Source organism: Polypterus senegalus, chromosome 10 (genome assembly GCF_016835505.1).
Source record: "Polypterus senegalus isolate Bchr_013 chromosome 10, ASM1683550v1, whole genome shotgun sequence".
NCBI lineage: Eukaryota > Metazoa > Chordata > Cladistia > Polypteriformes > Polypteridae > Polypterus > Polypterus senegalus.
In genome coordinates, this window is record NC_053163.1 from 151993161 (window position 1) to 152020918 (window position 27758).

Genomic DNA, 27758 nt, shown 5'->3' on the forward strand with positions numbered 1-27758 from the left:
ATAATAATAAGAAGAATAATAATAATAAGTTTTATTTATTTAGCGCCTTTCCTACACTCAAGTACACTTTACAATGCAGTCAGTCAGTCATTATCCAACATGCTATATCCTAATTACAGGGTCATGGGGCTCTGCTGGAGCCAATCCCAGCCAACACAGGGTGCAAGGCAGGAAACAAACCCCAGGCAGGGCACCAGCCCACTGCAGGTCACACACACGGGACAATTTAGGATCGCCAGTACACCTAACCTGCATGTCTTTGGACTGTGGGAGGAAACCGACGCAGACACGGGGAGAACATGCAAACTCCACGCGGGGAAGACCTGGGAAGTGAATCCAGGTGTCCTTATTGTGAGGCAGCAGCGCTACCACTGCGCCACCATGCCACCCACTTTACAATTCACACAAAAACACATTAACAAGACAGTAGAAATCACATACAAGAAAATGAATAATACTTATTGAAAAGATGTGTTTTTCACAGGAGTTTGAAATGAATAATGAATTTTAGGGGCCATCACACTGAAAGCTCTGCCACCCACAGTTGCTAACCTGTATTTAGGTACAGTTAGTAAGGTGGCGTCCGATGATCTCAATGCACGGGCAGGAGTGTAAGGAAGGAAGCAGCAGCTCAGACAGATAATGAGGGGCTAAACCATGAAGTGGCTTTAAAGGTGATGAGAATAATTTTATATTTGATTCTTGAAGAAACTGGTAACCTGGGCCGGATTAAGGTGGCTGCTATTGATGCTGCAGCATTAGGCCCATTCCTGAAATAGGCCCAGATGAAAACAGACGAGAATTTTCCGGAAGCTGAAAATTTTTCTCTTTGCTATATTAACCTCAAAATAATTCTTAGAATGAAATTTGGAGTCCGACTTTCAGACGCCTAGACATAGCATTACTTATTATACAGTTACTATTGTTCTTTGTGCTGTGACGTAACTATAACGTCATTGTGTTTATTGTTAACCGAAGATTTCAAGATAATGCTGTCAATTTTACGTTAAACAGTTTACTTAGTAATTTAGCTCTATTTTTTGCCATATCTTGGGGTATTCTTGCATCTTTATTATTGCTCGGTAAGTGCCACGTAGTAAATTTTTCACCTTGAAAGTTAGTTGTACAGTAAAAATCGATGGCTATTTAAGTGGTTATCTGTAAAGGTAAAACTAAAAGCCGGCCCGCGGGCCCAGCATGGATGTTTAGAATTTTTAAAATCCTCAACAGGATTCTGGTCTATTATGAAATTTAAATCGTGGACAAATTTTTACCCTCAAGAGCCTGAACTGAGTCACTTTGACCCACTGTCTCTGCAAATTAATTTTTTCTTACTCTGTTTGATAAGAGAAGTGCAAAATAAAAAATAGGCCTTTTCTGTGCTGCAGCATCAGGCCCAATTTCGTCTTAATCCGGCCCTGCTGGTAACCAATGCAAATCACAGAGGACAATAGTGATGGGAGCAGATTTTTTAGTGTGTGTAAGTAAACGAGCAGCAGAATTCTGAACATATTGTAGTCTATTGATGTAATTAGTCGGTAGGCCATAAAACAATGCATTGTAATAATCCAAACGGGTGGTGATGAAAGCATGAATCAGTGTTTCAATGTCTTTCACACACACTGAGGAAAGAAAGCAGATGAGCAATGTTACAAGGAGATGAGAAAAAGCTGTCTTTACTATTGAGCTACTGTGTGGTTGAGAAGAAAGAAGCTGATCAAATATGACACCCAAATTATGGAATGATGTTGAGGGTTCATCCAGGATCCCATCAACGTCAATTTTTAGCCCACAAAGGGTAGAGAGGATAATTCATTTGGCTGCCAGGTGTCGCACTCTTGCACATGGGAGACAGTTTATTGGCTTGAATGAATGTGTTTCTCTACCGGACCAGGGGTTGGCACTGTTCTCTAACATGTTCTCGTTTCCTCTGCAGACCATCAGAAGAGCCCAACTCCTAGTGACATCACTTCCACTTCCAGCCCCTTAGAACCCTCCTCTTTCTGCCTGCCAACTATATAACGACCATGCTTTGTGTTAATTTTCTCCGTTCTGTTTTGGACTCAACGTCTGTAAAGACATATGGCTGACTTATTTCTTCATTTTGCTAAGTATACAGGGTGGAAACTTGTTGTGTCTTTATTTTACACAGGGTACCCAAACAAAATAGCTTATGCTTAGATAGATAGATAGATAGATAGATAGATAGATAGATAGATAGATAGATAGATAGATAGATAGATAGATAGATAGATAGATTTTTTTTTTAATTTTAAAATGACCTTTATTATGAACATTAACAATATACACAGTCATAAGATAAACAGCCCCAATATTCAAGATAAACAAAAAGTAAATATCAGACAACTACCACTACTCCCCCTTTACACTCCTCCTACTCCGCACATTAATAAGAAAATCAAAACAATTGACAGTTCATTATGATACAAAGACCACCACTGCCCCCCCTTTACACTCCTCCTACTCCGCACATAAATAATATAAAAATAAATTAACAATTCATTTTAATACAAAGACTACCAGATAGATAGATAGATAGATAGATAGATAGATAGATAGATAGATAGATAGATAGATAGATAGATAGATAGATTAAAGGCACTATATGATAGATAGATAGATAGATAGATAGATAGATAGATAGATAGATAGATAGATAGATTAAAGGCACTATATGATAGATAGATAGATAGATAGATAGATAGATAGATAGATAGATAGATAGATAGATAGATAGATTAAAGGCACTATATGATAGATAGATAGATAGATAGATAGATAGATAGATAGATAGATAGATAGATAGATAGATAGATAGATAGATAGATAGATTAAAGGCATTATATGATAGATAGATAGATAGATAGATAGATAGATAGATAGATAGATAGATAGATAGCATAGTTGGCAGGATTAGATAGATAGATAGATAGATAGATAGATAGATAGATAGATAGATAGATAGATAGATAGATAGATTAAAGGCACTGTATAATAGATAGATAGATAGATAGATAGATAGCGTAGTTGGCAGGATTAGATAGATAGATAGATAGATAGATAGATAGATAGATAGATAGATAGATAGATAGATAGATAGATAGCGTAGTTGGCAGGATTAGATAGATAGATACTTTATTAATCCCAAGGGGAAATTCACATACTCCAGTACAGCATACTGATAAAGAGAAAGGTCTACAGGGGGATAATGCTGCTCTCGGGGCCGGGTCAGATCCTTGGTATGATCTTCGGCAATAAGATTCGTTATCACTTGCTCACCACCTAAAAACCAACAGCCAGGCCTTTAATGACCTCTTGGGCACAAACATCAGCAGTGTGTCTGTCTGCGGAGAGAGTGTCGACCTCATCAAAAGGTTTACTTACCTCGGGAGCGACATTCATGTCTCTGGTGACTCTTCCTATGAAGTCAGTAGACGGATTGGTAGAGTATGGGGGGGTCATGAGGTCGTTGGAAAGGGGTGTGTGGCACTCCTGATATCTGCAATAGGACGAAGGTCCAGGTCTTTAGAGACATACTGCTTCCTGTCTTCCTATATGGTTGCGAGACATGGACGCTATCCAGTGACCTGAGATGAAGACAGGACTCCTTTGGTATTGTCTCTCCAGAAAATCCTTGGGTACTACTGGTCTGACTTTGTGTTGCTCATGGAGTCCCGAATGAGGCACATTACCTGCATTGTGAGGGAGCGTCAGTTACGGCACTACGGCCATGTGGTACGATTCCCCTATGGGTGACCCGGCTCACAGGACCCAAGTGGCTGCACCAGGCCAAGGGGATGCCCACATAACATCTGGCTGCGGCAGATAGAGGATCATTTCTGGATGGTGGGACTGGACTGCGTGTCTGTCTGGGGGGGTTGCCAACTGGGATCCTGAGGTGTTTCATCATGTGTTGGGTGTGACAACACACTGTACCAGTGCAGGCTCCCCAACCTGACCTGATCTGACAGAAAGGTTTAAAAAGAAGTAAGGTTTGAGGCAAAAGAGGAATACCCAAGAGGAACATGTTACTGCTCAAAGGTTGACATTTGATGGCTGCCAAAACTTAAAAGAGATTCTCCTTTATGTTTCAAGTAAGAATCAACTTTGTCAGAGATCTTTCTCCTAGAATTCCTTAGGAGAAGTAGCTTTAGACAAAAAGGAGACATGAGATTCAAATGATGAGGTAAAAGGAGTGAAAATGGAGAATTTGGTTTAAAAAGCTTGACATTTTTTCTGAGATCTCTTTCAAGACTTCATTTTTGTTATTGGACTGACACCTTTAACCCAGGTGACATGCCATGTTTAGTTACATTCCTTTTGTTTTGCTAAGTGAAGCACAGACAGATGAAGCGACATGCTAATGACCACACATTGGTGTCAGTAGTGGGATATGAACCCACCATCTTAGGATTTGAGGTCCAAAGCTTTAACCACTTTGCCACACTGCCTACCTTCTTGCCCAGAGTGAGTCTGATCTATCTGGAGTACAGAAATATAAATTAGAGCGACTAATAAGTTATATTCAGAAGCAAGGACAATGCTTTGTAATGATAGTAAAGTGTTTTATTACTGCCGTCCATACATTTCACCAAATATTACTGAACACACAATGCACTTACTATGAAACTGAAAAAAAAAAAGAAAATATCTGGAGTGGTCTCCCCTCCACTTTCTCATATACTCCAATGTGGGGATGGATAATTGAGGAGTAAACTGCAAGACAATGATTATATTTTTATATTATGTACATTAAAGAATCATCAACAACGCATCAAATCAAATTAATAATGTATTGACCAATTATTATAAAAGTAAAGTTGAATAAGTTGGACTCTGCAGCTGCATGAATAAAAGGTAAAGCACCACTTCTGGTTAGCGGAAATAGCCCACAAGTTACAATACAATACAATTTATTTTTTTGCATAGACCAAAATTACACAAGAAGTGCTGCAATGGGCTTTAACAGGCCCTGCCTCTTGACAGCCCCCCAGCCTTGACTCTCTAAGCAGACAAGGAAAAACTCCCAAAAAAAAAATTGGAAAAAACCCCCGGAAAGACAGTTCAGAGAGAGACCCCTTTCCAGGCAGGTTGGGCGTGCAGTGGGTGTCAAAAAGAAGGGGGGCGATACAATACAACACACAGAAGAGAACAAATCCTCAATACAGGATCAAAATAAGAAAAATTTACAAGTGTGGACCAGAATTTAACAGTAGATGATATCACATAATATGATTTGGATTTGTTTAGCGTCCTGGAGACCTCGGCCATCAAACTGCCTCCCCCATTTGGTCAATACACAGCTGAAACAGCGCTAGGACAGCCAATCCAATGAAAGGACCCCTCTACCTGACGATTCCTGTGATCCTCCATCAGGGATGACTTTACCTTAGGTAGGCAAAACAACTTGACAGGTGGGCTGTGGCACCAAGTGCCACATTTGAGTACCGAGAAGAAAAACAGAATAGGTGAGGGTTAGTAACAAATTATAACTGTCATGTTACTTCTGTTTTAGTGCTAATGACTAACAACAGAGACGCAGTCTGCACAGTTAATCAGCAGCTCTAGTCAGGGTGTGCTAAACTGAATTTGTGAGTCTTCAGCTGGGATTTGAAAGCTGAGACCGAAGGGGCATCTCTTATAGTAGCAGGCAGACCAGTCCACAGTTTAGGGGGGTCCTGTAACCAAAAGCTCGACCTCCTGCTGTTATTTTATTAATTCTTGGAATCATAAACAGACCAGCATCTTGAGATCTTAATGTGCACTCTGGTTTGTAAATCATGATAAGTTCAGACAAGTAAGCAGGACCTCGGCCATTTAAGGCTTTACATGTTAAAAGGAGGATTTTGAAATCTGCTCTAAACTTAACTGGGAGCCAGTGTAAGGATTTACACTGTTGATAGAAATCTACGTTTTGTACCCAATACAACTGAGATATAACTGAGACTGTGTGCAGAGGGTACAGACCTATAAATACCTGGGAGTGCAGCTGGATGATAAATTGGACTGGTCTGCCAATACTGATGCTCTGTGTAAGAAAGGTCAGAGCCGACTATACTTTCTTAGAAGGTTGGCATCCTTCAACATCTGCAATAAGATGCTGCAGATGTTCTACCAGACGGTTGTGGTGAGCGCCCTCTTCTACACGGTGGTGTGCTGGGGAGACAGCATAAAGAAGAAGGACGTCTCACGCCTGGACAAATTTGTTAAGAAGGTGGGCTCTATTGTAGGAATAAAGCTGGACAGCTTAAGATCCGTGGCAGAGCGACGGGTGTTTAGCAAACTCCTGTCAATCATGAAGAATCCACTGCATACACTGAACAGTGTCATCTCCAGGCAGAGGAGTAGCTTCAGTGACAGACTTTTGTCACCGTCCTGCTCCACTGACAGACTAAAGAGATCGTTCCTCCTCCACACTATGCGACTCTTCAGTTCCACTCGGGGGAGTAAATGCTACCATTATTCAAAGTTATTGTCTGTTTTTAAATGTATTTTTATTACTCTTCAATTTAATATTTATTTATTTATTTTTTTTGTATCAGTATACTGCTGCTGGATTATGTGAATTTCCCCTTGGGATTAATAAAGTATCTATCTATCTATCTATCTATCTATCTATCTATCTATCTATCTATCTATCTAATACTTATATGCAAAATTTGGTTGACCTAAGTGACAGCGTACTCAAGTTATTGTGTTTATTTACACATACACACACATACACACACAGACATAATTCCAAAAATGTTACTTTCAGATTCAGGGAGGTCTAAAACATCACGTTTCATCGAAATCTTGAAGTCAAATTTTTGGACGATTACAATACTTTCCCTATACAAGAAAATTAAAATCTGAAATGTGTTCAGGTAACCACTTTTGGTCACTGATAGGATTCCTTATTTTTGATATAAAGCAGGTGTACAAAATCTCATTGACCAGGTCGAAGCGTTTTTGAGTTATTGTGTTTACACGCAGATACATAGACAGACATAATTTCAAAAATGGTATTTTCGAACTCAGAAAGGTCTAAAATGTTGTGAAAATCTCAAAGTCGATTTTTTTTCACAATTCCTATACTTTTTGGCCAGAGTTTAAGCCCAGCAGATGGTGACTTGATTTAAAGGAGCCCTTTTATTAATATTCCACGTGTGGGTATAACATGTGCTGCTGCCTCCCTTTATGTGTTTACACACACACACAGACACTCAGACATAATTCCAAAAATGGTATTTTTGGACACAGTGAGATCTAAAATGTTGAGATTCATCACAATCTCGAAGTGGAATTTTTTGAGGATTCCAATACTTTCCCTATACTTCTTATACGAGAATGTCAGGGAGGTCTAAAACATCAAGATTCAACAAAATCTCGACATAGAATCTTCTGAAAATTACAACACTTTACCTACACTTCGTATACGAGAAAGCAAAAAGTCAAGACACTACTTGGAAGATTTGACCTCATTGTGTGATTTGGCTGAGATCTCCACTGAAACTTAAGAGGAGACCCTTTGTGTGAATACCGGGGTCTTGTTTTCTCAGGAGAAAACTCTGAGAAGAAGGAGACCCAAGAACATGTCTCCATTTTCTTTCTTTCTGATCTCATTATTGTCGAGGAGAAACCTATGGGTTAGGATTCTGGACCAAACTACCGAGACATGGAGGTGAAGCAAAGATCTTGAGAACCTTTAAGAAGAATCTGCAGGAGATACTGAGGCAGTGCAACTATTAGCGAAACCAACGGGATTGGTGGACTGAATGGTCTCCTCTCGTTTATCAAATTTCTTAGGTTCTTATGTTCAGTCACACCAGTTTTTGATCTCTTTTGCTCACTCACTCACTCAGGTTTAGGATCATCCCTTTGGGTTGTGGCAGAAAAACTGCCGTACCATCAAAAATCTCCTTGGACTTTGAGGGAGCGTTGAACATTGACATTTTTTGGAACTAGCACCACCTACTGGGTCACCCATTTTCAAAACAAGCTGCTGCTCTGCCCATCATGGCAGGCTGATGGGCACTCCGCGATGATTGTTCCCCCTAACCCACCATCGGCCGCTTTAACTCTGAGGTCCTGGTAGGTCTGGGCTTTTGGTTCTTTACCCTTGTTGCCGTGTGAGTTTCAGAGGAGGAGCTGAAAACTGCCAGTGTTTTCGGTAAATGAGCCGATTTTGAAGGAAGTGGTACAGCCTGCTCTTTTCTTTTTATTTTGATACAGGAAACCACATCGGCTGCAACGCCTTCTTGCACTGGTACTGCGACAGAAAGCAAGCCGGAAAAGATGAGATGAGTGAGACTTCCCAGGGGGGAGAACGTAATCGAGTCCATCGGAAGACAGAAGGAAAGAGAAGAGCGCAAGAGGGGGGATAGTGTGGCGTACCGTGAGTGTAACCTTCTTTTTTTTTTTAGAAATTGATCTGCCGAATGGTTGTAGCTGAGAAAACTCTACTATTTCAATTGTCAGTAGCATGGAGAGTGTGGTTTGGGGGCAACAATACCCCGAATAAAGAAAAATCTGTGGGATCTTTAACAGATAAGGGGACAATGCAGTTTAGTGGAGAAGGTGGCTTTTAAGTGTTATTAGAGGGCTCTAACTGCCGTTGTCCAGGGGTCCACACTGACTCATTGTTAGAAGAGCCAAGTAATTAAAAGTTAGTAGCCAAGATGTCTCCCTGATGTAAAACATGTCACTCAGAGGACTTGTTTAACTTCAACCTTTGCTTAGAACTCTTTTTTTTCCAACAGATTAAGTGTTTTCACAATTATAGTTCAACCAAGGTAAATACAGGGGACAGGGTTACGGTGTTCATTTTGAACAGACCAGTCTGTGAGCACAATGCATCATTGTCGCGTCCAGGGTCCAGATGCTGCAGAGAGAGACGTTGTTTCCCTCGAATGCAAAAAAAAAAAAAAAGGCTAATTTTATAGCAAGGACACCATTACAGGATCGGTAGCAGAAGACGAGGACTTGACAAAATATCACGTTGCCCCGCTTTGCTCTGAACTGATCGAGCTTCATCTGAGGTGTGACTCATCTGATTGGTAGAATCCATCATGAAGAGTCACAGCAGAGAAAGGCTCAGTCACTCTAGTCAGAAAATAGTTAGTGTAGATACCAGTAAACTCAGAAAGAACACTTCTTAATTTTGTATGTATGTATGTATGTATGTATGTCTGCGGTGGACTGGCACCCTGCACGGGGTTTGTTTCCTGCCTTGCGCCCTGTGTTGGCTGGGATTGTCTCCAGCAAAGCCCTGTAGCCCTGTAGTTAGGATATAGCTGGTTGGATAATGTATGTATGTATGTATGTATGTATGTATGTATGTATGTATTTATTTTATCATAAAGGGTCCTCAGTTAATTTTACATTACCCTGTTTAGTTATGAATTTGGCAATCCAAGTAAAGGCCAATTAAGGTTCAGTGAGGTTATGCATCAGCAGTTAATGAGTCGGATAATAAATATGAATGATGACAATGACAGCATTCAGGCAGGAAATCCTCTTAAGTCATCCAGTAGTACAAAAAGCCCCTGAAAGGACTTTGAACAGTAATGATCCATTTTAGGACTGGGGCTCTTTCCATGGATGCTTACAAAATCGGTCCCCAATGCTCCCCACACAAGCTCAGACCACCCATGACCTGGATATTCCATCCATCCATCCATTGTCCAACCCGTTGAATCTAAACACAGGGTCACGGGGGTCTGCTGGAGCCAATCCCAGCCAACACAGGGTGCAAGGCAGGAACCATTCCCGGGCAGGGCGCCAACCCACCGCAGGACCTGGATATTGATCAAGCAAATTTAAAGAATGAAATTTTTGAAAAAAAATCAGTTTAAGGACTGGCACTCTGTCTGTGGTTAGTTTATGGTTTGCTGCACCTTTCAATTTTACCAGTCCAGTCTAAAAATACAAAAATGTATTTGGGGTCACAAGGATGTGGTGCTTTTACATACTGGGACCAACCTACTGTTGTGCACCCCAGACTAGTTTAGAGTCACTAATTAACTTATCTTACACATCTTTAGGATGTGAACTAAAACTAACATGTTGACAAAAAGGGAGGACATGCTGATGACACATAGATGGTCACTGGGTTGGAATTCACAATATGGATGATAAGGCTAAATGTGTGAAGCAGAAGTAGTAGAAAAGGAAGAAGAAGAACTCCTCACAGACTGGTTCATGACTTCATCTGATGCTGCTGGGATAGTTTCTGGCTTACTGTGATGCTAAAGTTAATTATGGGACCTCAGGAAATGAGTGTGTTAAAAAAAAGTAGTAATAATAATAATAATTAAAATTTCCCCTTGGGACAAATCAAATTCTCACATCAATCCAGCATATTCATTTTATGTAGTGCCTACAATCTATCTATCTATCTATCTATATATCTATCTATCTATCTATCTATGATAAAGTGCCTTTTAAATATATCTATCTATCTATCTAGTGCCTTTCAAATCTATCTATTATATAGTGTCTTTCACATCTATCTGTCTATCTATCATATACTGCCTTTCCTATCTATCTATCTATCTATCTATCTATCTATCTATCTATCTATTTGATTATTTATCCACTGGTTAAGTAATTTCAGTCTGTTATCTTGACATATTTTAATTGACTTATTCTATTCTCTAAAGAATAACTTTAATTGTAAAGCTGTCCTCTCAATCAGACCTGATTTTAATTCATAGCAAAGACCTTTTTTTTCTTTATTTCTTACTGGACCTTATGAACAGGACTTACTGACTCATTCATTCGCTGAAGCAACAATTGAAAGCCGTTGTCTTCTCCCTTTGTGTGTTGTAAATGCCCCGCCCTGTATAAGTAGAATGAGCTTTGATTGGAGTGATGTCCTGTCAATCACTGCTGTATTCATTGTCTAGCAATGACTGTTTCTTCTTCTGTATCACTGTGTTCTGCTACAGTCTGGACTTATGTGTATATATTCTGTTCTAGTGTATTGTTGTTTTTAATTGATTTTCTATCTTGCTATGTAATTTCTTTTAGGTTTGTTTATTATTTTTGGCATAGTGATTAAGGTTTTGCAATTGAAACCCTAAGGTTGTGGGTTCACATTCTGCTACTGACACAGTATGACCTTGAGCAGGTCACTTCACACGCCTGTCCTCCAACTGAAAAAGGCATAAAAGAACTCTAACCAATTGTATCTCAGATATCGTAAGTCCCTTTGGATAAAGGTGTCAGCCAAATGACAAGTAGTAAATGTTCTATTATTCTGGATGTTCTGTGGTTAGAACCTCCAAGAGGTGGGGGCCACTATGATGTCACACCTGAGGCACCGCCCTCCATCTTTAAATTGTTCTGGATGTGACTTGCTTTGTGTCTTGGATTCTAATTTGGTTTGCAGATTTGGTCTTTTTGTCTTTTTAGGCGTACACTTTTGGTCTTTTATCCCATATTATTATTTTGTGTCCCTTTGTTGACTTTTTCAAATAAAATCTTTATTTATGAAGATTCTTGTCTTGGACTTGTCTATTCAAGCCAGTAGTTTGATGGTTCCTCTCTCTCTCTTTAAGGGTGTTTTTGTGCAGTTCAAACATTTTAAGTACATTTTGAACTTCCAAAGCTGGTTTCCCATTTTTAGGCCTGTTTAGGCCAAAGCCTACAGCCAGAACATCACAATATGGGGGCAGATCTGTGATTGTCCTGGCCTGCTTTTTTGGTCTTTTAGTCGCACCTGAGGCAATGCCCTCCATTGTGTATTTCTTTGGATGTGACCGCTCCGCTCAATATAAATTCTGTATTGTAAGAATTGTTTTTGATATTCTAGAGGTGAGGTTTTTTGTTCTGATTTTTACATTCTGATATTTCTTTGTGGATTCATGGATTTTACCTGAATGGGATAAGACCATATCTGCACAGGTCTCAGAAGGTTCTGGGCTGCCTTTTGGGGACTTTTAACAAGCCTTACACCCTTTTGACGTGTTTTAGATTTGAGTTCACAACACATTGGTTGCCTTGTGTTGCCTTTTCCTCTTATATTCTTCCTTGTCGATTGCCTTTTGTAATAAATTATTTATTTGTAAAGACTATTGTCTTTTCAAACCAGCAGCTTGATGGTTCCTCTTTCTTGAAGGGCATTTTTTGTGCAGTTTAAACTGTTGAAATGCTTTTTAAATTTGCAAAGGCAGCTTCCTATTTTTAGGCCTGTGTAGGCCAAAGCCTGCAGCTAGCAGTTTTGGGAGCTGCCTGTTTGAAGCAAAGTCATATCTGGGTAGATCTGCGAATGTCCTTGCCTACTTTTTGGGACTTTAAGTCACACCTGAGGCACTGCCCTCCATGTGTATCTTTGCTGAACGTGACGACTTCCTTCAGGTCACCATTGAGTGTTACGTGAATTCTGTATTGTAAGTGTTGCTTCTTTTTGACATTCTGGTGGTGATTTTTTTTGCTCTGATTTTTACATTCTGATATTGCTTTGTGGATTTGTGGATTGTACCTGAATGGGATGAGACCATATCTGAGTGGGTCTGTGACGGTTCTGGGCTGCATTTTGGTGGACTTTTAACAAGCCTTACACCCTTGTGACATGCTTTAGATATTTGAGTTCACAACACATTGGTTGCCTTTTGTTGCCTTATCCTCTTATTTTCTTCTTGGTCGATTGACTTTTGTAATAAATTATTTATTTGTAAAGACAATTGTCTTTTCAAGCCAGCAGCTTGATGGTTCCTCTTTCTTGAAAGGCGTTTTTTGTGCAGTTTGAAATGTTGAAATGCTTTTTAAATTTGCAAAGGCAGCTTCCTATTTTTAGGCCTGTGTAGGCCAAAGCCTGCAGCTAGCAGTTTTGGGGGCTGCCTGTCTGAAGCAAAGTCATATCTGAGCAGATCTGCAAATGTCCTGGCCTGCTTTTTGGGACTTTAAGTCACACCTGAGGCACTGCCCTCCATGTCCAAATTTTGCTGGACAAGACGGCTTCCCTCGGGTCACCATTGAGAGTTACGTGAATTCTGTATTGTAAGTATTGCTTCCTTTTGACGTTATGGTGGTGAGTTTCTTGCTGTGATACTTGGACTCTGATCGTGGTTTGTGGAATTGGACTTGATTGCTTTGTTTTGCCTTTTCCTTTTATTTTGTGCTTCCTTGATCACTTTTTACAATAGATTATTTATTTGTAAAGGTTCTTGTCTATTCAAGCAAGCAGTTTGATGGTTTCTCTCCCTTGAAGGGGAATTTTTATTCAGTTTGAACTATTTCAGTATATTTTGAACTTCCAAAGCCAGCTCATCATTTTTAGGCCCGTGTGGGCCGCAGCCAGCAGGTAGCTGTTGGGAAAGCTGCCTGAAGGGGGTAAGACCATATCTGAGCGGGTCTCAGAAAGTTATGGGCTGCTTTTTGGGGACATTTTAACAAGCCTTACACCCTTTTGACGTGTTTTAGACTCGAGTTCACAACACATTGTGCTTTATTCTAATCCGCATGTTTATTGAACAGCTTAACGGCCAAGGTGAAAATCGAGAAATTTGCTGCTGATGCCAGTGTTAAACAAGGGTGTTCTTTTAATAAAGCAATTAACTGCATTTTGTTATTGAGCAAAACTCACAATAAAATTCTGTAAAAAAAGTTTTTTTGAGTCACCTTGTAGCTGCCACAAGGAACAGTAAATTCCTGACGCACACCAGCCGAGCCGTAACTCATCTCAGTCTAACAAATCACATCTTGAACAATTCACTGCACTCTAATGTTACAGTTACTAAATTAAATTTCTTAGTGGTGAGATTATAGAAAAGTATAATAAAAGCGTATTTTTAAAATTGATGATATACATTTACTCAAAGGGGATCATAAAGTATGTATGAGAACAAGCATTATATGTCTTAACGCAGGTTAATATAGCAAGGGTTAAATCATAAAAAGGGTTGCGCCTGTGTTTTTTTTTTTATTATCTCTTAACAAGCTGGAAAACTACTAACATTTCATTAGTCATGTCAAGTGTGAAGAGAGGGACTAATAAGCAAGCCTCCTCTTCTCCAGGTGGCAAGCGTGAGCCGAGGGCTAGAGATAATGGTGGAAGGAATTGGACAGGCCTGCCAGGTGGCCATCTATATTTATATATATCTGTATATATAAAAGCCAAATACCACTGACTCACTCATCACGAAATCTCCCGAACAATGAGGACTTGGAAATTGAAATTTGGAATGTCGGTTACCCTTGGCCCATAGGTAAGAAACGGTTTTAAAAATTTCATGGTCCAAGCGTGAAATTTCTTATAGTTTTTTAGACCCGTTGCTATGTCTGTCCGCTTTTCACGAGAGAACTACTTAACGGATTGAAATCAGATTTTTTTCTATAATTTGCTTGAATATTCCGGTTGATTCTGTGACTTCTCTCATCACGCTAAGTATTAAAGTTCACTTGCAGGAGTGATATATTCGCGCTAATCCGAGAGAGAGGCTGCAGGGTCAAGGGGAGAGGGAAGAGTGACATCAGGAGTAGAGAGCTGGGCTGAGCCGTCCTCACTGTCCTGTTTCACTAATACACGGGAAAAGTCGCAGGGGATGGCTAGCAAATATATATATCTATACTAATAAAAGGCAAAGCCCTCACTCACTCACTGACTCACTCACTGACTCACTGACTCATCACTAATTCTCCAACTTCCTGTGTAGGTAGAAGGCTGAAATTTGGCAGGCTCATTCCTTACAGCTTACTTACAAAAGTTAAGCAGGTTTCATTTCGAAATTCTACGCATAACGGTCATAACGGTCGACAATGTCCGCCATGTTGAACTTTCTTATTTATGGCCCCATCTTCACGAAATTTGGTAGGTGGCTTCCCTGCGCTAACCAAAACCGATGTACGTACTTATTTCAGTGGTATGATGCCACTGTCAGCCGCCATATTGAAGTTTCCAATGTCACTAATTCTCCAACTCCCCGTGTAGGTAGAAGGCTGAAATTTGGCAGGCTCATTCCTTACAGCTTACTTACAAAAGTTAAATAGGTTTCATTTCGAAATTCTGCGCGTAACGATCATAACGGTCAACAACGTCCGCCATGTTGAACTTTCTTATTCATGGCCCCATCTTCACGAAATTTGGTAGGCGGTCCCTGCGCTAACCAAAACCAATGTACGTACTTATTTCGGTGGTATGATGCCACTGTCATCCGACATATTAAACTTCCCAACGTCACTAATTCTCCAACTTCCCGTGTAGGTTGAAGGCTGAAATTTGGTACTTATTTTGGTGGTATGATGCCACTGTCGGCCGCCATATTGAACTTTTCAACGGTCTTTGTTACTTATGGGCCCATCTTCAAGAAATTTGGTACGCGTGATCCCAACGCTAACTGAATCCTACTTAAATACATATATACGTCCATAGCCTGCAGCTCGGTCACCGTGTGAGGTGGCGTTGGGTCCCCCATCCCAACGCCTCCCACATTGTTGGCTGCCTGCCTATATAAGGCCTTCAGTCACTCCAGTCTCTACATTCCCTTCCTTGCTTCGCCATGGGATTCACGTCTCCCTGCTGATAACTACAGCCTTTTTATTTAATCCACGGCTTCTCCGCTGTTTTATTGTTCATTTATTACTATTATAGTTATTGTGTAGGTATTTTAGACTTACTTTACATTTTTCAGGTACCCATTTCCTTTATCATTTCAAAACGTACCCCCATTAACATGTCTATCGAGGTGATCACCATCGATCAAAGAACTGTCACTTACCGAGTGGTTTCCATGCCCAGAGATGGCGCCTGCCTTTTCCATTCTCTGTGTTACATATTACACGGCCATATCAGGCTCACTCTTGATATCCGGAGGAACATTGTGTCTTATGTATTGAATGACTGGGACAGGTTCAAGGTGTGGACTGATGACGGTACAGGAGATAATTAGACTACACAGGAGCACTAGAAGAGTGAAATGCTTAAGCCCTTCACCTGTGGATCTGCATGTGAGTTGATGGCTGCCGCTGAATTGTTCGGTTGTCGCTTTCAAGTGTCCCGAAATGGCCAAATATTTTACACCTTTGGACAACCGCCAATGCCTCTTAAACATCTTAGATTCACAGGTGATGATTTGAGTAGTGGACACTCTGATGTTTATGAATGTTTAAACTCTCAAAAGCTGGATGTGAAGTTATCGATGAAACCGGTTGTGTGCTTACAACGCTTGACAGATGCCGAATGTCACTTCAACACAAGTCCTGCAAATACTGTCGTAATTGAAACAAACCATGAAACTCAAACTGATTATGACAGCACAATCCAAGCTGTGAGATTTGAGACAAGATTACTGTTCACATGGCCGACTGTACGTTGCATGCTTGAGAGTAAACTCAGCGCACAGCTTGGTCATATTACAACCGGAGGGCCGAACTCAAAATGTGGTATACAAAGAGATCCTTAACAAATAATTATTGGTATATTTTCCCTCAGTTTAAAAAGGTTTTATTTTCTTCTTAATAAAAAATTTAAGGCAGTACTTTGCCGCTGCGAAACACGGGTATTTTGCTAGTCTATACTAATAAAAGGCAAAGCCCTCATTGACTGACTGACTCACTCACTCATCACTAATTCTCCAACTTACCGTGTAGGTAAGAAGGCTGAAATTAGGCAGCTCATTCCTTACAGCTTACTTACAAAAGTTAAACAGGTTTCATTTCGAAATTCTACGCGTAACGGTCATAATGTTCGACAACGTCCACCATGTTAAACTTTCTTACTTATGGCCCCATCTTCATGAAATTTTGCGCTAACCGCAACCGATGTATGTACTTATTTCAGTGGTATGACGCCACTGTCGGCTGCCATATTGAACTTTCCAGCGGTCTTTGTTACTTATGGGCCCATCTTCAAGAAATTTGGTACGCGGGTTCCAAACGCTAACTGAATCCTACTTACGTACATATATACGTCCATAGCCTGCAGCTCGGTCACCGTGTGAGGCGGCGTTTGGTCCCCCATCCCCACGCCTCCCACGTTGTTGGCTGCCTGCCTATATAAGGCCTTCCGTCACTCCAGTCTCTACATTCCCTTCCTTGCTTCGCCACGGGATTCACGTCTCCCTACTGATAACCGCAGCCTTTTTATTTAATCCAAAGCTTCTCCGCTGTTTTATTGTTCGTTTATTACAATTATAGTTATTGTATAGGTATTTTAGACTTACTTTACATTGTTCAGGTACCCATTTCCTTTATCATTCCAACCATAACCCCATTAACATGTCTATCGAGGTGATCACCATCGATCAAAGAACTGTCACTTACCAAGTGGTTCACTGCTGCAAAGCGTGGGTATTTTGCTAGTATATATATATAAAAATACAATGTCTGTCTTTTGGTATTTCTGTCCGCTTTTCACAAGAGAACTACTTAACGGATTTAGATCGGGTTTTTTTCTATAATTTGCTTGAACATTCCGGTTGATGTTGTGACTTCTCTCATTCTTCTAAGAATCATAGTTCACTTGCGGTACCAATTTATTAGCCCAAATCCGAGAGAAACTCATCTGGCTATGAGGAGGGGGGGTGTAACCTTTACTCCGCTTAGTTAGCGAACGAGAGAACTACTTAACAGTATTTAGATCTTTTTTTTCTATAATTTGCTTGAACATTGCGGTTGATTTTGTGACTTCTGTCATTGCGCTAAGAATCATAGTTCGCTTGCAGTACCGATATATTCGTGCTAATCTGAGACAGAGGGTGTGGGCCAAGAGGAGGAAGTGTGATGTCAGGAGTAGAGAGCTGGGCCGGGCCTTCCTCACTGCCCTGTTTCACTAATACGAAGGCGAAGCTGCGGGGATGGCTAGTAAATATAAATATATATAAGAATCTAACGTCTGTCTTTCTGTATGTCTGTCCGCTTTTCATGAGAGAACTACTTAACAGATTTGCATCTTTTTTTTCTATAATTTGCTTGAACATTCGGGTTGATTTTGCGACTTCTGTCATTGCGCTTGCATCAGAGTTTGCTTGCAGGAGTGATACATTCACGCTAATCGAGTAGCATATTATTGTACTAATCTGAGACATATGCTGTGGGCCGATTGGAGGGACATGTGTGATGTCAGGAGTGAGGGGACGAGTGAGGCCCTCCTCGCTCACGCGCCAGCCTCAGGGCGTATCTTACCTCTGCTTAGCTAGCGAACGAGAGAACTACTTAATTGATTTAGATGGGTTTTTTTTCTATAATTTGCTTGAACATTCCGGTTGATTTTGCGACTTCTCTCATCGTGCTAAGAATCAGAGTTCGCTTGGAGGAGTGATTTATTTGCGCTAAAGTGAGAGAGAGGGGGATGTGGGACATCGGGAGTAGGGTGCTGGGCTGGGCCTTCCTTACACACTCACACGCCATCCTCCGTTCGAGTCGCTCTACCTCTGGCCACATGTTGGAGCGTACCTTGTCTCTGCTTAGCTAGCATCTATAGATTGTTAAGGAGTAACATTTGACGTTTTTAACAGAGAGATCAGAGCTACGTGTGTTTTAGAAGGTAGCTGCTGATTGCCAGAGATATCCCGGCCATGTGCTCTTCTCCCCACACGGGGGACGCTCTCCCATCAGAGCTGAACACGATCAGATACAGTGCCAACGTTTGACGTTAGAGTGTACCTACATTCTGCTTGGCCGTAATTACATTTTTTTATTGATGTTTAAAGTTTGTCCTGTTTTATTACTATGAGAGTGCAGCTGTGGGGGACACCTAGTAATGGATAAGATAAAGTGCTATGCTCATTAGACTATGAAATATCGGTAGAACTAATTAGAGGAAGAACCAAGGTAATGGGAAATTGGAGTCAGGACTGTCATAAAAATAAGGTGTGCCCATCACTGGGGTCTTAAGTCATCTGAACTGAGTCTGTATGTGTGCCGTACAATAAAGCCTGATTCTGCTGTCTGTCCTGAGACTCTGTGTGCCTTCCTTGGGGCTGTGGGTGCCTGTGCGGCCTAATCTGCTTCAACAAGAGACATTCAGATGGTTGTGGCTCCACAAATGTAACTTATACAGTAATCCCTCCTCGATCGCGGGGGTTGTGTTCCAGAACCCCCCGCGATAGACGAAAATCCGCGAAGTAGAAACCATATGTTTGTGTAGTTATTTTTATATATTTTAAGCCCTTATAAACTCTCCCACACTGTTAACATTATTAGAGCCCTCTAGACATGAAATAACACCCTTTAGTCAAAAGTTTAAACTGTCCTCCATGACAAGACAGAGATGACAGTTCTTTCTCACAATTAAAAGAATGCAAATAGATCTTCTTCTCTTCAGGAGCAGAGAATTTCAGAGGAACAGAGAGAGAGAGAGAGCGCTCGCAAAGAAAAGCAAACAATCAAAAAATCAATACTTGTGCTCTTAAGTTTGCCGCGGCATTTTTTAGAGGAGCGTCAGGATCTTCTAAGCAAACAGCCTCTGTGCAAACAGCCCCTCTGCTCACATCTCCTCCGTCAGGCGCAGAGAACGTCAGAGAGAGAGAACGATATTAAAGCAACAATCAAAAAATCAATACGTGTGCTTTTAAGTTTGCCGCGGCATTTTTTTAGAGGAGCGTCAGTATCTTTTAAGCAAGCAGCCTCTGTGCAAACAGCCCCTCCGTCAGGCGCAGAGAATGTCAGAGAGGGTGAGAGAGAGGCAGAGACAAGCAAACAATCGAGCTCCGCGCGGGACGCATATCTTATAGCATTGAGGAGTTTTAGTTAATATGTAATACATGCTCTGATTGGGTAGCTTCTAAGCCATCCGCCAATAGCGTCCCTTGTATGAAATCAACAGGGCAAACAAACTGAGGAAGCGTGTAGCATAAATTAACAGACCCACTGTCCGCAGAAATCCGCGAACCAGCGAAAAATCTGTGATATATATTTAGATGTGCTTACATTTAAAATCCGCGATAGAGTGAAACCGCGAAAGTCGAAGCGCGATATAGCGAGGGATTACTGTATTTGTGAAAAACTAATAAGAAGAATTTAAAAGTAAATTAAATACAGTGATGTCACGCTTATTTTCCATTCTTATTTTGGACACCCGTTATCCTCTACTTACATCCATTGCTCACAGGTACGCTTGTATTTGGGTGCTACAACCACCAAGATGGACTACAGGATAATTGTAGGTGGTGTCCGTCAAGAGAACTCCTACTAAAAGTTCATTTGTATTTTGCAGTTAACATGTTAAGTGTGTGTCTCTTATACATGTTTAAAACCCTGAAGAGCATAACAACACTTGTAATGATCTGCCATCTCTCAAAACTGAAATAAATGCAGGCTTTTATGAAAAATATAGGCCTCAGTGCTCCTGCTGTGAGGCCTAGAAATAAAAATCAACAGGGCCCCAAAGTCAAGAAACAGGCTTGATGGTCTATAATGGTTAAAATGGACCAAAGTGGAAAGTTCATAAGGTAGAGGGGAACCACAAAGCCTCTGGCACACCTGGACAAAAGAGATTTTTATAATAATTATGTCTTACTCAAAATGAATATTTAGCAAAAACAAGAAACAAAATGAAAAATTACATGGTAGAAGGAACAAACAGGGCCAGTGAGAGGCAACGTAAAAGGTGAACAACAAATCAATAGCCAAAATCAAGAGCAAATAGCATAGAAACCAAAAGAAAATAACAAAAATGTAGAATCTAAAAATGAGAGTCGAACTGACATAAGCAAGAAATCTAAATATGCCAGTAAAGGCCCTGATAGATAGATGGATAAATAGATAGATAGATAGATAGATAGATAGATAGATAGATAGATAGATAGATAGATAGATTGGAAAGGCACTATATAATAGATAGATAGATAGATGTGAAAGGCACTATATAATAGATAGATAGATAGATAGATGTGAAAGGCACTATATAATTGATAGATAGACAGACAGACAGACAGACAGACAGATAGATAGATAGATAGATAGATAGATAGATAGATAGATATTTTTGCAAGAAAAAAATATGATTCCAGTATTCTATGTGTTCACTTTCTTCATGTGAACTTTGCACACACATATCCTGGACCCCTGCACAGATAGTCAAACACATCATCCTGGTATTTCCCAGCACACTCTTCCTACTTCACACAAAAAAATAATTGTCTAAGTATAACCCACGTCACAGTTTTGCCATATCTATCTATCTATCTATCTATCTATCTATCTATCTAATTCCTAGTTTAGATATACTGTATTATTAATAAATGCAAGAAATCATAATATGAAAACACGGCGTTAAACAAAGCTGTTAATTACATCAAATGTACATTAGAAACACAACTCGGCCTGACCACAGAAATCCCACCTTCACTTCCAGTCACCAGTTTCTGTGTATTTCCCCCCATCAACAGAACACAACAGCCCCAAGGGCGCTAATGTTATTAATGAGTTTATAACATGCAAACTCCACTTTCAGTTGGCTTTTAACCAGCATTTTAAACACTAGTGGAGTGTCAGCTGCTTGAATGTCAGTAAGTTATTATCCAACCCGCCACATCCTAACACAGGGTCATGGGGATCTGCTGGAGCCAATCCCAGCCAACACAGAGCACAAGGCAGGAACAAACCCTAGGCAGAGTGCCAGCCCACCGCAGGATACACACACACACACACACACACACACACACCAAGCACACACACTAGGGACAATTTAGAATCACCAATGCACCTAACCTGCATGTCTTAGGGCTGTGGGAGGAAACCCACGCAGACACGGGGAGAACATGCAAACTCAACGCAGGGAGGACCTGGGAATCAGCGCTACCCACTATGCCACGTGCTGCCTTATTAGAATGTTTTTATTTTTATTCCTATTGCTTTTCAGAATTGTTATTTTTGCCTGTCCTAACAAATAATTTGCAAGGAAGCACCTGTTTGCAGAGAACGTTAAACTAAAAACAGACATTTATTGTAAATAAAGGAACTAACCTGTAACAAAAAGAAAGAAAAAATTGAAGCATTTGTTTTTTTAAAAAAGTGAAAGGACAGACATCTGTCTTACTGGACCCAATCACAGTTAATAAACATTAGGGGGCGCCACCGAGCCCCAAACCCAGTAGACAATCAATACAGATGCAACCATGGGTTGAAATATAAGGATTTATTCTTTCCATTACTTCACAGCCCTTCTGGAGTCCTCTGTACAATACAGCACACAATAAAGGTTTTCATCTTTCTCTGCCCTACTCCTCTTCCTCTAAGCAAGTGTTGTCCTGAATCTCCCAACTCCAACTCATTTGGAGGTTTCAAGAAACTTCTTTTATCGATCACCTGGGAGCACTTCCAGGGACAGGGCATAGCCTGCTTGAAGCAGTTCTGGGTCTAAGAGAAGTCCCCACTGGACTACAGGTCCCAGCATGCTCTGCGGGTGTCCATATGGGAATCCTAACCCAGGGATGCTGCCATCTTATGTACCAGGGAATAAAGGAACCAGACATTTTTTATGTCTCCCCCAGTCTTTCCATTATTTTGGCCTCCTGGCTGGGCAAAGGTTCCGGTTCCCATCTGGCTGGAAAGCCTTTCTGTCTGTTTTCCTTTATTATGGCATCTCAGAAGTGCAAATCATCCTGCATCCACTTTAGAGGGATAGATAGATTAATAGATAGATAGATAGATGTGGAAGGCACTATATAATAGATAGATAGACGTGGAAGGCACTATATAATAGATAGATAAATCAATAGATAGATAGATAAATAGATGTGGAAGGCACTATATAACAGATAGATAGATAAATCAACAGATAGATAGATGTGGAAGACACTATATAATAGATAGATAGATAGATGTGAAAGGCACTATATAACAGATAGATAGATAAATCAATAGACAGGTCTGAAAGGTGCTATATAATAGATAGAAAGATCTGAAAGGCGCTATATAATAGATAGATGTATCTTATTAGTGAAGATCAAGACTATTGCGTACCCTTTAACTTTGATTTTGTTTAATATAAAATATGAAATTATTTTCAAGCACACCACAGACCTCCTAGTCACTCCCTGACTGTTATTCACATTATCACCATTGTTATCTTTTTTTAATTTCAGGCCTAGGCACTCAGAAGTTTCCCCGGCTTGAAGAGTTTCAAATGTACTTATTATTTTTTTTAGCTTAAAGGTCATTTGTGACTGTTAAAAGTCCCAGTGTCACCTCATCTTTGATGTAAGAAAAGGGATTTTTTTGATGGCCACATGATTGAATGTTCCAAAACAAAGAAAAAAACCGTTCGTTGGCGGGGGGAGGGCAGTGATTAATGACACTTCATGTCACAGCAGTGGGCAGCAACTGGGAAAAGGAAAAAAAAACCAACAAAGCACGTCTGTTGTCTGAAACCACAAAAGTCTAAAGTCAGAATAAAGAAGTGGTGATCTGTATGTGAAGAGGCAGGGCAGCACCTGATCAGGCCACCATCATCACATCTGCTCTCATTCTTACACTTCTGAGCCACTTGTACTAAAATGGCCTCATAGGGCAGACCGCATGTGCAGAGGTCCCTGTATGCGACAGAGAGGACCTGCTCTTTGTGGTCACGGTTGGTCAAGCCATAGTTCAACCCTTGTCAGCTCCTCTAAATGAATTTTATTTCATTAAAGCTTCATCTCCTATCTGGCTATTTTACTACCTCCTAGTTAGCCTACATACATGCATGTGAAAAAGTAAGTACACCCCAAGAAATATATTTTTTTAGTTTTTTATCATATTTGGACATATCTAAATTTGATCTTTATTTAAACAGTATCTTTTGATGCAGTCATAGTTATAGTAGCTTTCTATTGTCATTTCCAGCGCCTTGAGCATGGGAAAGGTGCTATATAAATAAAATGTATTATTATTATTAGTTAGTACAGTGCATAGTGAAATGAAACAGGACTACAGAAAAAAAACTACACATGTTAACATGAAGCGCACGTGTGCAGGCAGGGCCGGACTGGGCAGCTTATTCAGGCCAGGAATCCCAAGTCTAACCCAGGCCAGGCCAGGCCACACAATAGACATTGGTTTTCTTGTACATGCTACTTAAGACATCATGAAGTTTTGGAGCAGCCACCCGTAAATTGTTCTTCCCTGCTGCAAAAGATGATTTTTTTAAATGACCGTTGTTCATAAAACAGAGTCCAAACAGAACTTACTAGAATTGAGACAAGATGGGAGTTTTGAGTGATAGAACGGGAAATGACGCCATCGGCAATGGAACCGGAAGTGATGTCAGTGTCAGAACCAGACGTGATGTCTTCATGACAGGAAGTGACATCATCATTCACGCCGGAACCGGAAGTGATGTCTTAATGACTGAAAGTGATGTCAGCACCAGAACCAGATGTGATGTCTTCATGACAGGAAGTGACATCATCGTCAGCGCCGGAACCAGAAGTGATGTCTTCATGACTGGAAGTGACATCATCGTCAGCGCCGGAACAGGAAGAGATGTCTTCATGACTTGAAGTGATGTCAGCACCAAAACCGGACGCGATGTCTTCATGACAGGAAGTGGCATCATTGTCAGCGCCGGAACAGGAAGAGATGTCTTCATGACTTGAAGTGATGTCAGCACCAGAACTGGATGTGATGTCTTCATGATCGAAAGTCACGTCATCGTCAGCACCAGAACCATTAAAAGTGATGTCTTTATGACTTTAAGTGACGTCATTGTCAGCGCTGGAACCTGAAGTGATGTCTTCGTGACCGGAAGTGGCATCATCGTCAGTGCCAGAACTGGAAGTGATGACTTCATAACCGGAAAGTGACGTCATCGTCAGCACCGCAAACGGAAGTGATGTCTTTGTGACTGGAAGTGACATCATCATCGGCGCCAGAACAAGCGGGATTTCCTGAGAATGGTCTGCAAGAGACTGAGAAAGACAGTTAGCACACTCTGCCACCCCCTGGTCTGGCGTAGAATTACTATTATTTAGGCCCTTTAGCTTTTTCCCATGCGCATGTGTGTGACAAGGCACAGACTAAAAAAAAACAACAAACACCATTTACTCTGAATTTTATATGAATGAGGAGGCAGCAGATTCAATTTTTACACATAGATTTCACTCTTAAATATAAGTTTCAAGACAACCCTGATAAAGTGTGGAGCAATACTTAATAAATAAATAAACCAGGTAGTTGTATAATATTTAGATCAAAAAAAAAATGTGCAAAAAGCACTGAACCACAAAAAGTAGTTGCCAGTGGAATCCGCGGTGCAGAGATTACATCCTGACTCTCCAGAGCCGAGCGGCTGTCCATGTCTGGATGGTGATGTTGAAGACTCGTCCACAAAGTTTGAAGTGTTGGTCAAAAAAGACCACTTTGAATTTCTTCAATAGACAAAAGACTCACAACATGTCTCAGTGCCACAGAATATTTTATAGGATGCACTTAGAAAACAAAAAAAACTATGAAACATTTTGTGCAGCCTGTCCAGTCCCTCTCTCCTCATAGCGCTAAGGTTTAACTGTCAGAGGGCGAGAGACACACTTTAAAAATATTAAAATAAAGTAATAACAAGACACATTCATTAACAAACATATCATGAAATAAAGAACAATGGGTGCATTTAAAAACATATCTCATTCCACTCACATACGTAATAAAATCAAACATTTTGTGCAGCCTATTCAGTCACACTGAGGGGAAAAAAGAAAAAACAAAAACGTTAAAAATGTCACCAAACGCTACTCTTCATTAAAATCAGAAACAAAAATTAAACAAAATAAATACACAGTAACAAATACAACAAGCCATACAACATCAAAATATAATTCAAAGTATATTATAAACTTTTAAACAATCTTCATAAAGAACTTTAATCACAAAAGCACCAGACGTACGCACCTCTCAGCGTTAAGCTCCTGTTTAACCGTCAGAGCGCGAGACGCACACAAAGTCAAAACTTGACTTGAACAAAAACAAGAAACCCTCCAATGTTAAACCAAAAGCATTTGGGCCCACTACAGAGCAGTAACGTCTGCTCGTTTCCCAGTATAATAACATTATCTCACTTTACCATTAGTTTATTTCACTGGTTGCTCTGAATGCCAAGCCAGGCCGGCTCTGTGTGCAGACATTGCAGAGACAGACAGCAGTACGAATGAAGACGTGTAGTGCCGACCAATACACATTTACAGTATGAATCTTCTTCTTCTTTTTTTGGGTGCTCCCGTTAGGGTTCACCATAGCGGATCATCTTCTTCCATATCTTTCTGTCCTCATCATCTTGCTCTGTCACACCCATCACCTGCATGTCCTCTCTCCACCACATCCATAAACCTTCTTTTAGGTCTTCCCCTCTTCCCCTTCCCTGGCAGCTCTATCCTTCGTATCCTTCTCCCAATATGCCACCGTCTCCAGCCCATATAACATAGCTGGTCTCACTACTGTCTTGTAGACCTTCACTTTCACTCTGACTGATACCCGTCTGTCACAAATCACTCCTGACACTCTTCTCCACCTATTCCACCCTGCCTGAACTCTGTTTTTCACTCCTCTTCCATAATTCCCATTACTCTGTACTGTTGATCCCAAGTATTTAAACTCATCCATCTTCACCAACTCTACTCCCGTCATCCTCACCATTCCACTGACCTCCCTCTCATTCACACACATGTATTCTGTCTTGGTGTTCCTACTGATCTTCATTCCTCTCCTCTCATATCTCCACCTCTCCAGGGTCTCCTCAACCGGCTCCTTACTATCGCTACAGATCAAAATGTCATCAGCAAACATCACAGTCCACGGGGACTCCTGTCAAATCTCGTCAGTCCACCTGTCCATCATCATTGCAAATAAGAAAGGGCTCAGAGCCGATCCCTGATGTAATCCAACCTCCTCCTTGAATGCATCCATCACTCCTACTGCAGACCTCACCACTGTCACACTCCCCTCGTACATATCCTGTACCACTCTTACGTACAGTAGAACCTCTGGTCCAGAACATTTCTGAACACGATCAAAAATTCCCCAAAATTTTGCATCTGTTCATGACTACACGCTCTGGTGGCGAACAAAAACACTGGCGGCCAGTTTCCCTTCTGGTTTGAACGCTCCAATGATTTCCCATTTTCTTTTGTTTGCATATACAGGGCCTAACAAAGATGACACATGTGCTCAGTACATCGTTCTTGGTCAGACGTGCGTTCATTCGCTGTGAACTCTTTGTGTTCTAGTTCGTGTGCTTTTGCATTAATTAACCATGGCCTCTACACCGTGTTCCAAATTATACAAATTATATTTTTTTCTGATTTTCCTAAATATTCGATGCAGGTGGCAGTCAGCATAATTTTTGAGTCGTCAACCATTAGAGTATAATTCGAATGTTACTGAACAAACCTCCTAATGATAATGGTTTATTTTTTCAAAAATAAAAAACTTAAAATGCAATGTTCCAAATGATTACGCACAACAGAGTTTCAAAACATTTTATAGGTTTGTAAAGAGCTGAAAATGGCCATTTGTTGAATTTGCAGCATTAGGAGGTCATATTTACTGAAATCAAAAGTTATTTCAATCAAAAACATCTTAACAGGTCAAGCTACATATTAACACAGGACCCGTTATTTAACAGCAGCTTCACAATTCTTGCATCCATTGAACTTGTGAGTTTTTGGAGAGTTTCTGCTTGAATTTCTTTGCAGGACGTCACCCTCATAGATCTTTTGCTTGAGGATGCGCCAAAGGTTTTCAACAGGATTGAGGTCGGGGAGGATGAGGGCCACACCGTGAGTTTCTCTCCTTTTATGCCGATTGCAGCCAATGATGCAGAGGTATTCATTGCAGCATGAGAT

At 40.6% G+C, this 27758-nt stretch overlaps 1 protein-coding gene across 1 annotated transcript in view; it reads left to right on the forward strand.

Moving 5' to 3' along the window:
• Positions 1-8260: 8260 nt before the first annotated feature.
• jak3 (Janus kinase 3 (a protein tyrosine kinase, leukocyte)) overlaps positions 8261-27758 on the forward strand; it is a 191114-nt gene continuing 171616 nt past the window's right edge. The window contains exon 1 of the mRNA XM_039767079.1: positions 8261-8398. The gene's annotated coding sequence lies outside the window, so the exon portion shown is untranslated. The remainder of the gene's footprint in view (positions 8399-27758) is intronic.